Source organism: Eucalyptus grandis, chromosome 5, assembly GCF_016545825.1.
Source record: "Eucalyptus grandis isolate ANBG69807.140 chromosome 5, ASM1654582v1, whole genome shotgun sequence".
In the NCBI taxonomy this organism is placed as follows: Eukaryota; Viridiplantae; Streptophyta; class Magnoliopsida; order Myrtales; family Myrtaceae; genus Eucalyptus; species Eucalyptus grandis.
In genome coordinates this window covers 55,481,447-55,493,506 of record NC_052616.1, presented here as the reverse complement: position 1 = coordinate 55,493,506, position 12,060 = coordinate 55,481,447, and the positions used below count along the sequence as shown (strand labels likewise).

Below are 12,060 nucleotides of genomic sequence, written 5' to 3'. Positions count from 1 at the left end.
CAAATTTTTTTTTTTTGAAAATTAAAAAGAAATGGTACCAAAAGAGTATTAGAGAAATCTAGTGTAACCAAGTCCCCGTACCCTTAATCTCTGATTCGTAGGAGTAAAATAATTCTCCCATTATTTTACTTAGGTGTCTAATCGACCTACCGTAAACCGATTAGTGGCGACTCCTAGATAATAATCTTTTGTATGTTAAATATTTGAACAATAAGTTGCGAATTGGTATGGGCTTGGGAGAGCCCGAGCTAAGTTTAAAGACTTAGTAGTCCATTAACCTAGTTTTAGGTGGTGCACCTGAAATTTAGGTTGCGACACCAGTTTAACTGCTTTAAGCTATTTCTTCAGATGGCAATTCCTCACGGATCTCTAGCATGACATACATGTAGATGGCGTGCCTTTGACAAAATTGGAAAATACACTCAGTTTGATACATAAAATCTGGCTCCATATATCGCTTAAGCACTACAAAAAAAGGGTATTTGCTCGGAAGAATTAAATCACAAGAATGTAATTTTGATGATACGAAAACCATGACAAACACATAAATTAACACGTAGGGCATAATGATCTCTCATTTGTCAATGCTACCGTGGATATGGCTCAGTCACAGAGACCTCGTTGTTCGAGAATTGGTTCGATTTGCTTCTTGGTCTGTCGACGTCAGACACCCTTGAATTGTAATCCTGAGTAGATGACACATCGGATTCGATGTCGCTGTGCATGAAGAATGCAGGTTGTGACAGCACTTGGAGTGTGACCGAGTGGCTGTTAAGCATGAGAAGGATGGAGGCCATTGTTGGTCGGTTAGCCACATTTTCTTGGACGCACAGTAGACCAATGTGGACACACCTCACAATTTCGGTACTCAAACTAGAGGTTATAGAGGGATCGACGATTTTGGATATTGTTCCTTCCCTCCAATTCTTCCAAACCTGCAAATATTAACAAACATTGAGCAAATTGATCTCCAAAATATTATGCAAAATGAGAAGGTATGTTTTATGCTCACAGAGCTTATAAGGATCTCCGCATGGTTGCCTGCCCGGAAAATATTGTTCCTTTGCCCACTCACAATCTCCAAAACTAGCACACCAAAACTAAAGACATCGGATTTGATAGAGAAGTTTCCATGCATTACATACTCCGGTGCCATATATCCGCTGTGCATCACAATGGGTCCATCCTGTTAGCTATATAGTTTGGCTATGTTATTTTGGCAAGTATTAGCTTTAGGAGGTTGTGGCACTTACTAGGTCCCCACGATCCGGTTTGTCTCTGCCTGAGTCTGGTCCAACTCGAATAGTCTTGCCATACCGAAATCGGATATCTTAGGATTCATGTCCGAGTCCAACAAAATGTTGCTGGCTTTGAGGTCCCGATGGATGATACGAAGTCGAGAATCTTCGTGTAGGTAAAGCAGCCCTCGAGCGACACCCATTATTATCTTTTGACGCCTATCCCAATTGAGATTGGCACGCTTCAAGGGATTTGTGCATTTTGTTGAAATCACATTCTATAAGACATCCCTTAATCATTTCATGATGATCCGATTTTAGGAATGGCTACTCGAGAGACATACCGAATATGAACTGATCAAGGCTTGAATTAGGCACAAACTAGTAAATGAGTAGACATTCGACCCCTTCCAAACAGAAACCTAGGAGCCTGACCAAGTTCCTATGTTGTAGCTTAGCTAGTAACATGACCTCGTTCTTGAATTCTACTTCTCCTTGGCTGGAATTATGAGACAGCCGTTTCACGGCAATTTCCTGTCCATTGAAGAACCGGCCCTGAAATTTCATCAAAGTACGTCTTTGTAAGTGTCAATTGGTACATTGAGGCGTTTTGAAGAACATCAGATTGATGTCATCTATGACTATTTTGTTGCTTAAAGTTTGAATATAGGAGACTAGAGGATGCTTTGTTAATTATTACCATGTAAACAGCACCAAAACCTCCTTGTCCAAGCTTCTTGGAATTAGAGAAATTATCCGTTGCCTCTCTAATAGTGCCGAAATCAAATTGCAGCGACTCCACTGTGCTAATTTCATCCACAGCCTCACCTAGAAAGAGAAAAATATGGTCATTCAGAGCGAGAATAATTGTCTTTCCATAGTTTTCATAATGAGAGTTCACAAACTTTTAGTACACATAATTGCACCTGCACGCATAGATAATCAACTGGTTCCTTTGGCCTGCTCGACGAGGTAATGTTAACTATAGACGATGAGAAATGTGTACATGGACATGTCCAAGCAGGCACATGAACATGTAGATCGAAAAATCAATTCGATGTTTTGAAATCCTCATGAACAGCTGATGTTCCAATGCGAAAAAGATAAAGACTCACCTTCAACTCTTTGCCTGGGCTGCTTCTTCCTTTTCACTCTCAGAAGTACAATAACACCAACAAGGAAAACCGCAGAAACACTTGTGACGACCACAATGATCACAGTCCTATTCGACTTGCTCTTTCCACCTGCAAGAGCAAAGGCATATTATGTTTACGATCATTGCTCACTGAGAAATACACTGGAGAAATCACTAAAGGGCCGCTCTGAACGCGGAAACGAAACGCTTGTTAAATTTACATCGCACCATTCTTTGATAACTCGAGGGGAAGTTATTTGGATTTCTGGATTTTGTCGTCTTACCAAGTTTTGTCTAATAGAGATTATTAACACTTGAAAATTATCACATTATTCTCCAGAATTCAAAGTTGTTGGTAGAATCGGTTGGCTTTTCAACTCCTAGCTTATTACTTTCATGAATTTCTTACTGAAATTAGAGTAATGACAGTGCATACAGAAAACAACCAATGCTGGTTTGCAAATGCTCTCTGGTCAAAGATTTCTGCTGAGTTATCGGATGCTCCCCATGTGCACATATGGGACCACTATATACATCAGGACCACCAATGAAAAGGATAAAATAACTTAATTACACTTTTTTTTATTAATCAGGGTTAAAAAACCCTAATAGAGGTGCATATATGTCTATTTTCGGTACTTTGCCCAAGACAAAAAAAAAAGAGATATAAAAGATACGGAGAAATTTCTTATATTAACTCGAGAAATGCTACGCGCAATAAGAGACCTTATTGGAACCCTCTTATAAAGTAGATTTGCCCATTTTTTTGTCGGTCGTTGATCATTTTATGCATGGATCCCATTTAATTCAGCACCCAATAAAAATTCGCCACGTCATTTATTAAAGGGATTTCGGCAAAATTTCTTAAAATATTCAATATTGCTAATCAATCTTATCCTGATTAACTTATTTTTCGGATGATCAAACACAATTAAGCTACGTTTCAGCCTCTCTTTTCCTTTGACATCGGACTTTATATAGTCCTAGTAATAATCTAAGACTCCTGCAAGTGCGCGTCACCAATGTTTCAATTATGCCTACGCAATTTTCATACCCTTTTCTTTTCTTTTTGTGTCACTTTTTGCATTTATATTAATTGACAAATAGTGGTGACAGAATGATGAGAAGTAAGGAAGATCTGCTAATGATTCGTTACCCTAGCTATACTCACTTTAATTATCAATTTAAATATCTCATATGACCGCTTGTGAGCAATGAATGCCATAAGTTGTGCTTCAATGAACTGGCCATGATAGTTGACTTTACTGATAGCCCACATCTACTTTTGCCGAAAAAATGGACCAACGCACAGCTTCTCTTGGCAAGAGAGAAGTTATCCAACGTAAATAAATTGCATGATCTATAGAGCAGGTACTTCAAACTGATTTAAAGGATTAATGGTGTAATCTGTATGGAACCTGCATAATTAACTATAGAAAAACAGACATAATCGCTTTGTACCTAACTTTTAAGCAAGAGCCAACCAACCTGGTGGCGGAGGCAGCGCATTTGCCACCGGTGCAGGGGGCGGCGGAAGTGGCTCACCCACCGGGTCGAAGAACTGATCATTGGTCTCGTACCGGAACTGGCAACTCGGGGCCATGATCCTCGCTCCCATCTTCCCAGCACAGCACTGCCCAAGTCTCCCGATGACCGTCACCAGGCAGTCGATGCATTGCTGGTTGGTCAAGTCCGGCGTGCATTGTGTCATCGCGTAGATCGTGTTGAAATCCACCGACGTGTTGCCCGTCGCGTACTTCCTCAGCGAGCCGCCGCCCGCTGCCTCACCCCGCAGACGGCCCAGCAGCGTCTGCAGCGCAGCGTTGTACGTGTCTGGGCTCGTGACGTTGTTGACGTTGAACAGCTGGTAGTCAGGCTTGGTTTTGACTGTGAGCAACATCGAGGTGTTGGAGTAACGGACAGAGCAGTTCGCGCTGTAGAGGACCGCCTCCTTCTGGAGGGGGCAGAGGAGGCGAATGTTGGAGGCTGAGCCCCCAAGGCAGGTGCGGCAGCTCTCGGCGGTGAGGTCGCCGCGGCAGGAGCCGATGACATAGATAGTCTGGGAGGCGCTGTCGACGGGGCCGAAGATGAGGGAGGAGGCGGTTAAGAAGCCGTCGGTGAGGGGCAAGGAGTTGGCGGAGGAGATGGAGGAGAGGAGGGCGGCGAGGGTGGTTTGGTAGGTGCTGTCGGCGCTGACGTTGCCAGTCGAACCACAGTAGGGCTGTAAGAAAAATTGGGCGTTAGTGGCGGAAGCAAATGTGAGAAGAAGCAAGAGAGGGAGTTTGGGAGGATCCATTCTTCTTAGATTTTTTCGGGTTTTTGGGGTCTTTCTTTTATGGTGTCGATAGGCTAATAATGTATGAATATATAGCTTGTGTAGCTCCTACGCAGGCTGCTTCGTCGAAATCTCTATTTGTCCACATGTTCTAATTTGGAGTGGGGCCTGTGGCGGCTTGAATTTTGGTACTTATGAAATTATCGAACCTTCTCTTTTTTCTTTGCGAGAAAACCAGTGAATAACCAAATGGAGGACAGATGAATGTAACTTTTTGGATCATTCTTTCTCTCAACCAGCCATTTCTATATTTTTTTGCAGTCAATGATCTCCTATTATCTTTCCCAATCTTTCGGCTAGCACTTAGCATGGGCATTAATGATTCAATGAACCTTGTGGGTTTAGTAAGTTATCAACCATCAAAGAAAGGTTATGATCATTTAAGGATGTCGATGTTGTCTTGGCCAACTCTTTGAATGTAGTTTGAATAGTGAGTTGTCAAATATGTCTCAACCTTATTGATAGATGAAGACAAAGAGCTAGCAAAAGGTTCTTCCTTTCACGAAGCAATGATATACAGATTTTTAGGCATTACTTGATAACGGCACCATCTCCACTCGTTGGATGGAGTTCGTCATATTGAATCGGTTGGCATATGTATCATACTTATGGTAGAACCAATTTCTCATTATTGCTAATATCAACTCCAATTGGACATCCTCACATAGCCCCGATTTTTGGTAATATGGAACGAATAGAGTTTTGATTCAACTTGAACCTCGAGGACAAATGACACAAACAGGTGGAATGTTCTTCTACCATTTGAGTAATTTCGCCTTAATGGCCTATGCTGCTTCAAAAGAGACATGGACTATACTTCATTATCACCTGCTTGGTTTTGTTCTTTTAGTAGGACGAGATTAGCATATTTTCTTACTAAAACATTTCTCCCCATTTAGTAAAGTATTTTTTTGGGGATTTTTAGTACATCTAGCATTATTCTTCCTCAATGAGACGTTACTGGGTCTAGAGAACATTCCCACTTATCAATAAACAACAATTGAAAATCGTTTTTACAGATGTTATCACTAGCCTTCTCTTTTTAATATTTCCCCCTTGCGCTTGATAATCGTCATTATGTTCAACTTTGCTTTTGAACGAATCAAAACGGTGTTCCTAAAGTGAAGCATACGTTTTGGTTAACGTCAACATTCAATATCAACATCAAATTTACATTTAGGGGTTTTACTATTCCGCATGCTTTAAGTTTGTTGTATGCTTGATTCATCACGGTAGCATTTTAAATGCTATATAGCTTAAAAGACTTGCACATAAAATCATGCGAAATATTCAATTACGCGAACTGGTCCGTTCCATTGAATACCGACTTTTCCGCTCCTCTCAAACTGTTATATATATATATATATATATTAATCCTCGTGCCCACTTATATATCGTTGATCTTGACTTACGTGATAACACGTTTGTCTTGGTCTCAAGTCCAGGCCACTATGATTCCATATTGACTTTAAGCAATTGCTAGGAAGTTCGCAGACTATATTTTATATTATCATGTAAGGAATGATAAAGATTGGAGTAGAAACGGACAATGACAAGAGTGGGAACGATAGAATCTTCGAAGTTGATCTTTTCCAACACGCATTCTTATGGCCCCGTGACGAGCTCGAACTATGTGCTGCGTTTCCTTTTCAGAATTTTATTATAACATGTGACTTTCAATTTTAATAACCGATAGCTTTATCTTTTATTTAATCTAAATCTTATTGATGTCTATTTTCATCCCAAACATCTGAAATTCTAATAATATGTACTTATCGACACAAAAATTCACATATATGGAATTTCGGATAATATTTAAAATTTAAATAATATTCTAAATTGGAACTGTACAGTTTAAAAGGAGAAATCATTTCTAACTTGGACAGACTGATCAAGAAAAAAGAAGCCTAGTGAGCAGTGCTAATTGGAGTGAGAGAATATGATAAGGTAAACCAAGGACGACATCAAAGTTTCTTGAGTAATAAGTCAACACGGTAAGAAAAAAAGAAATGAAAAGAAAGGTCTTGCGAATTGAATAACTGTTATTGAATGGATTAGTCGTCTTTTGAACACCTTAAGTAGAACATTGACCCCGAATTTCGATTTTCCAATTGGCTATTAACCACTGATGATAAAAGTTTCCGATTAAGGTACTGCTATATGTAATCCAACAATTTATCATACATGGCAGAGAAGCTGCTTAGAAAGTTTTACATGGGGAAAAGATACATAGTTTGTGTGGTTGATTGTGTCCTCCTCTACAATGATTCAACACGGCTCATATAAAGTATTACAAAATGTAACAATATCCAAGTGGTTAGCATTCAAATTAAAGGTTACAACTGCATGTCCATGATTTTAAGCTCTATGATCACAATTCGTGATAACACATCAAACTTATCTATAAGCAGTTGTAACTCTTCTGTTGTCATTGGACTCAAATGCATCTCCATAAGTTTAGACTCCATGATCACTCTCCATAATTGCATATCAACATTCTCTACAAGCTGTTAAGACTTCTCAAGTGTAACTTGATCTAACTGCTAATCGGCATCTTTATCGTCTTTAGAATTATTTAAATTTATCTAAGTGTCAAACGTCGACCAATCGTTATCATATGTCGATAATTGTAGTATGTTTATTGATTGTGTTGGCCATTAACAAGCGTTTTTGCTACCAATGACTTGTCGTTGGTAGAATCACTCAATATCGATTTTTGTATCAGTGTCATGTCAATTTAGAAGACCTGATCATTTTTAGGTGTCCACAACTCATGTTCATTATTATTTGATTTAATTGGTGAGTTCACATAGTTGTCTTGTTCAAAGTAGTCATAGATCCTTCTCAAGTCTCATGAACAATCATTGTTTGAGCAATTGCTCTAACTCTAGGAGAATCTAAACTAGTAAAATAATTGGAAATTTGTGTCTTGAGAAACTCGTGATTTTAGGTTCGACTCTTAGGGCCTGTTTGGTTCAATTTTGGGGAAATGCAAAGTCATTTCCCAAGTATCCTTGAGTAAATGGGCATTCTCGGAATGAAAACGTGTTTGGAAGTGTATATTTTGCAAAGTAATTTTCAGGTGAAAAAAAAAAAAAAAAAGAAAAGAAAAGAAAATGGAGGAGGAGATGGAGCCGCGTGATCGTGGGGAGCGGCCGGAGGCGGTGGCGCCGGTGGCGGTGGCGCTGGTGGTGGTGGTGGTGAAGCGGTGGTGGTGGCGATGGCGGGGAGGTAGCTCGCCCGAGGTCGGCAACCTCGGGGGCGACGCCCGGGTCGCGCGACCCGGGCGACGCCTTTGTCGCGCGACCCAGCGACGCCGCCCGAGGCCGTGCGACCTCAGCGAGCGTCGCTCGATCGCGCGACCGGCGATGCCCGAGGCCCCGCGACCAGCGGCGTCGCCCGGGTCGCGCGGTCTCAGCGACGCCACCCGGGTCGCCGACCTCGGCGCGACGCTTGAGGCCGCGCGACCTCGGCGACGCCGCCCGAGGTCGAGTGACCCAGCGCCGCCACCCGAGGTCGCGCTGCCTCAGCGACCTCGCCCGGGTCGCTCGACCTCAGCGGCGATGCCTGGGTCGCGTGACCCAAGTGACGCCCGAGGTCGCCAGACCTTAGGCCACCTCGGCTGAGCCCGGCGGCCAGATCTGGCCCTCTAACGGCCAAGCGTCGCCCACCGCGAAGAAGAAGACGAACGGCGAAGAAGATGGGCGGTGAAGAAGGCGATGAACAGTGACTCGGAATTGCATCTCCATAATGGGAATGCTCAAAGCAGCCCCAACCCAGCATTGGACTTTCAGCATTGGGGATGCTGACATTGGGCAAATGGGCATTTAAAAACACATGCCAAACACAAAATATTTTCCCCAAGGGGCTTTGGGAGCCCAAAGCCCCTTGGGAAAGCTGAACCAAACAGCCCCTTAGCCAATTTAAATGTTTTGAGCTATATCTTAAAATAGCAATTCCTAACTAGCATGGACATACATGTAGATGGCACGCCTATGACTAAATTGGAAAATGCACTTAGTTTGATGCGTAAAATCTGGCTCATTATGTCACTTAAGCACTACACAAAAACAGTAATTGCTAGGAATAATTAAATCATGAGAATGTAATTTTGATAATTTGAAAACCATTACAAACACACAAATTAACGCTTAGGGCACACTATGACTATCTACCGTTTGTTAAGGCTACCGTGGATATGGCTCGGTCATGGAGGCCTCCTTTGTCAAGAACTGGTTTGATTTGTTTCTTGATTTGTCGATCTCAGGCACTCTCGAACTGTAATCTTGCGTTGATGACCTATCGGACTCGTTGCCGCTGTGCAAGAAGAACGCAGGTTGTGATGGCACTTGGAGTGTGACCGAGTGGCTGTTAAGCATGAGAAGGACTGAGGCCATTGTCGGTCGGTGAGCCACATTTTCTTGGAGGCATAGTAGACCAATGTGGACACACCTCACAATTTCGGTACTCAAACTAGAAGTTATAAAGGGATCAATGATATTTGATATTGTTCCTTCCCTCCAATTCTTCCAAACCTGCAAACATATGACAAACATTGAGTAGATTGATCTCTGAAACAATATGCAAAATAAAAAAAAATATATGTTCTTATACTCACATAGCTTATAAGGACCTCTGTGTTATTGCCCACCTGGAAAAGATTGTTCCTTTGACCACTCACAACCTCCAAAACTAGCACTCCGAAACTGAAGACATCAGACTTGACAGAGAAGTTTCCATGCATTGCATACTCTGGTGCCATATAACCGCTGTGCATCACAATAAATCCATCATATTAGCTCTATAGTTTGCCCATGTTATTTTGGTAAGCATTAGCTACAGGTGGTTATGGCACTTACTAGGTCCCCTCGACTCGGTTCGTCTCTGCATGAGTTTGGTCCAACTCAAATAGCCTCGCCATACCAAAATCTGATATTTTAGGGTTCATGTTCGAGTCTAACAAAATGTTGCTAGCTTTGAGGTCCCGATGGATGATACGAAGTCGAGAGTCCTAGTGTAGGTAAAGCATCCCTCGAGCAACACCCATTATTATTTTGTGGCGCCTATCCCAATCGAGGTTTGCACGCTTCGGGGGATCTACACATTTTGTTGAAAATCGCATTCTATAAGAACTCCCTTAATCATTTCATGAGGATCCGATTTCGGGAATGACAACTTGAGAAACATACCGAATATGAATTGGTCAAGGCTTGAATTGGGCACAAACTCGTAAATGAGAAGCCGCTCAACTCCTTCTAGGCAAAAACCAAGGAGCCTGACCAAGTTCCTATGTTGTAGCCTAGCTAATAACATGACCTCGTTCTTGAATTCTACTTCTCCTTGGCCAGAATTATGCGACAGCCGTTTTACCGCGATTTCTTGTCCGTTGGAGAGCCGACCCTAAAATTTCATCAAAGTAGATCCTCATGAGTATCTATATGTAATTGAAGCATTTAGAAGAGTATCACATTGATGTCATCTATGACTATTTTGTCACTTGAATTTTGAATAAAAGTGACTAGAGGATGCTTTGTTAATTAGTACCATGTAGACAACACCAAAACCGCCTTGTCCAAGCTTCTTGGAATCAGAGAAGTTATCAGTTGCCGTTCTAATAGTGCCGAAATCATAGTGCAGTGACTCTGCCGTGCTTATTTCATCCTCAACTTCACCTAGAAAGAGAAATATGAAGTCATTCAGAGCATGAATGTCTTTATCATAGTGTTTATAATAAAAGCTTGTCAAACTTTTAGTATATAGAGTTGCACCTGAAGGGATAACTATCAACTTCCTATTTTGGCCTGCTCAATCAGTTTATGCTAACTACAGTCAATGAGAAATGTGTAATTGACATGTCCAAGCGGTGCGCATGAATGTAAAGTTCGAAATATCAATTCCATGTTCTGGAATTCTCAACCCAATTTGTTTGGAAAATGTTGGCCTAATTGTCAATATCGTGCTGGTAGAAAAGCATAGTAAATAGTCAACTTCATTATTTTCATGATCCTTTAAACCTCATGGACAGTAGCTGTTCCAATGCCAAAAGACAGACTCACCTTCAACTCTTTGTCTGGGCTGCTTCTTCTTCCTTTTCATCATCAGGATTATGACAACGCCGATAACAAGGACCACAGAAGCACTTGTCGCGACTGCAATGATCACAGTCTTCGTTGAATTGCTCTTTCCACCTGCTTGAGCAAAGGCACATCATGTTTAGGATCATTGCTTACATTACATAGTAATACACTGGAGAAATCACTCAAGCGCCATTTCGAACATGGAAACGAAACAAATTTTAAACATACATCGCACCATTCTTTGATAACTCGAGGGAAAGTTATTTGGATTTCTGGATTTTTTCGTTTTACCAAGATTCGTCTAATGGAGAGCATTAACACTTGAAAAATAACACATTATTCTCCAGAATTTGAAGTTTTCGGGTATAATAGGTCACCTTTTCAACCACAAGTTCATTACTTTCATGAATTTCTTACGGAAATCAGAGTAATGGCAGTGCAACGGTTTACAGAAACCGAGTGGAGCTAGGAACTACCAATGCTGGTTTGCAAATGCTCAGGTCAAAGATTTCTGCCGAGTTATTAGATGCTCCCCATATGCACATACGGGACCACTATATACATGAGGAACACCAACGAAAATGATAAAAGAGAAGGGAGAAAAATTAATGTTAATCCTAATTAACATTACAACTTTGATTCATTGCTCTATTGCTGTGATGGAGACGACAACAATCACGCCGGTCGTTGCCGGGTTGGGCCGCCCTCACAGCAGCTGTATTCGAATCCATCGTGCTTTGGTCTTAGTTTTCATTTATTTTATTTTATTTTATTTTTTTAAATCTTGGCCCGTCCTATCTTATCATTATAAAACACTTGGAAGGTCAGGATACATGCGTCTATCTTTAGGATTAAGACCAAATAATTAGATATAAAAAATATAGGGGAATTTCTTATCTGACTCAATCTCGAGGAATGCTTTTATGTAATAAGAGATCTTACCAAAACCCTCTGACTAAATGACATGCTGATTTCTAATTGGTTGCCGATCATTTAATGCATCATCGGTCCAATTTATTTCAGCGCCCAATAAAAGTTCGCCACATTTTTTAAATAAAAAGTTTTCAGTAAAACTTCTTAGAATGTCTAACATTGCTAATCAATCTAATTCTTTTTAACTTCAGTTTCAGACGATGAAGCTCAATTAAGGGAAGTTTCGGCCTCTCTTTTCCTTTGACGTCTGCTACTGAAAGGTTCTAGTAATAACCTAAGATCGCATGCAAGCGCGCGTCACGAATGTTTCAATTATGGCCTCGAAATTTTCTTTCCCATTTT

The 12,060-nt window shown here is 41.2% G+C and overlaps 2 pseudogenes; both read right to left on the bottom strand.

Moving 5' to 3' along the window:
* Nucleotides 1-427: 427 nt before the first annotated feature.
* LOC104447387 lies at nt 428-4,688 on the bottom strand (annotated as a pseudogene).
* Nucleotides 4,689-8,895: 4,207 nt separating this feature from the next.
* LOC104447078 lies at nt 8,896-11,023 on the bottom strand (annotated as a pseudogene).
* Between the last annotated feature and the right edge of the window lie 1,037 nt (nt 11,024-12,060).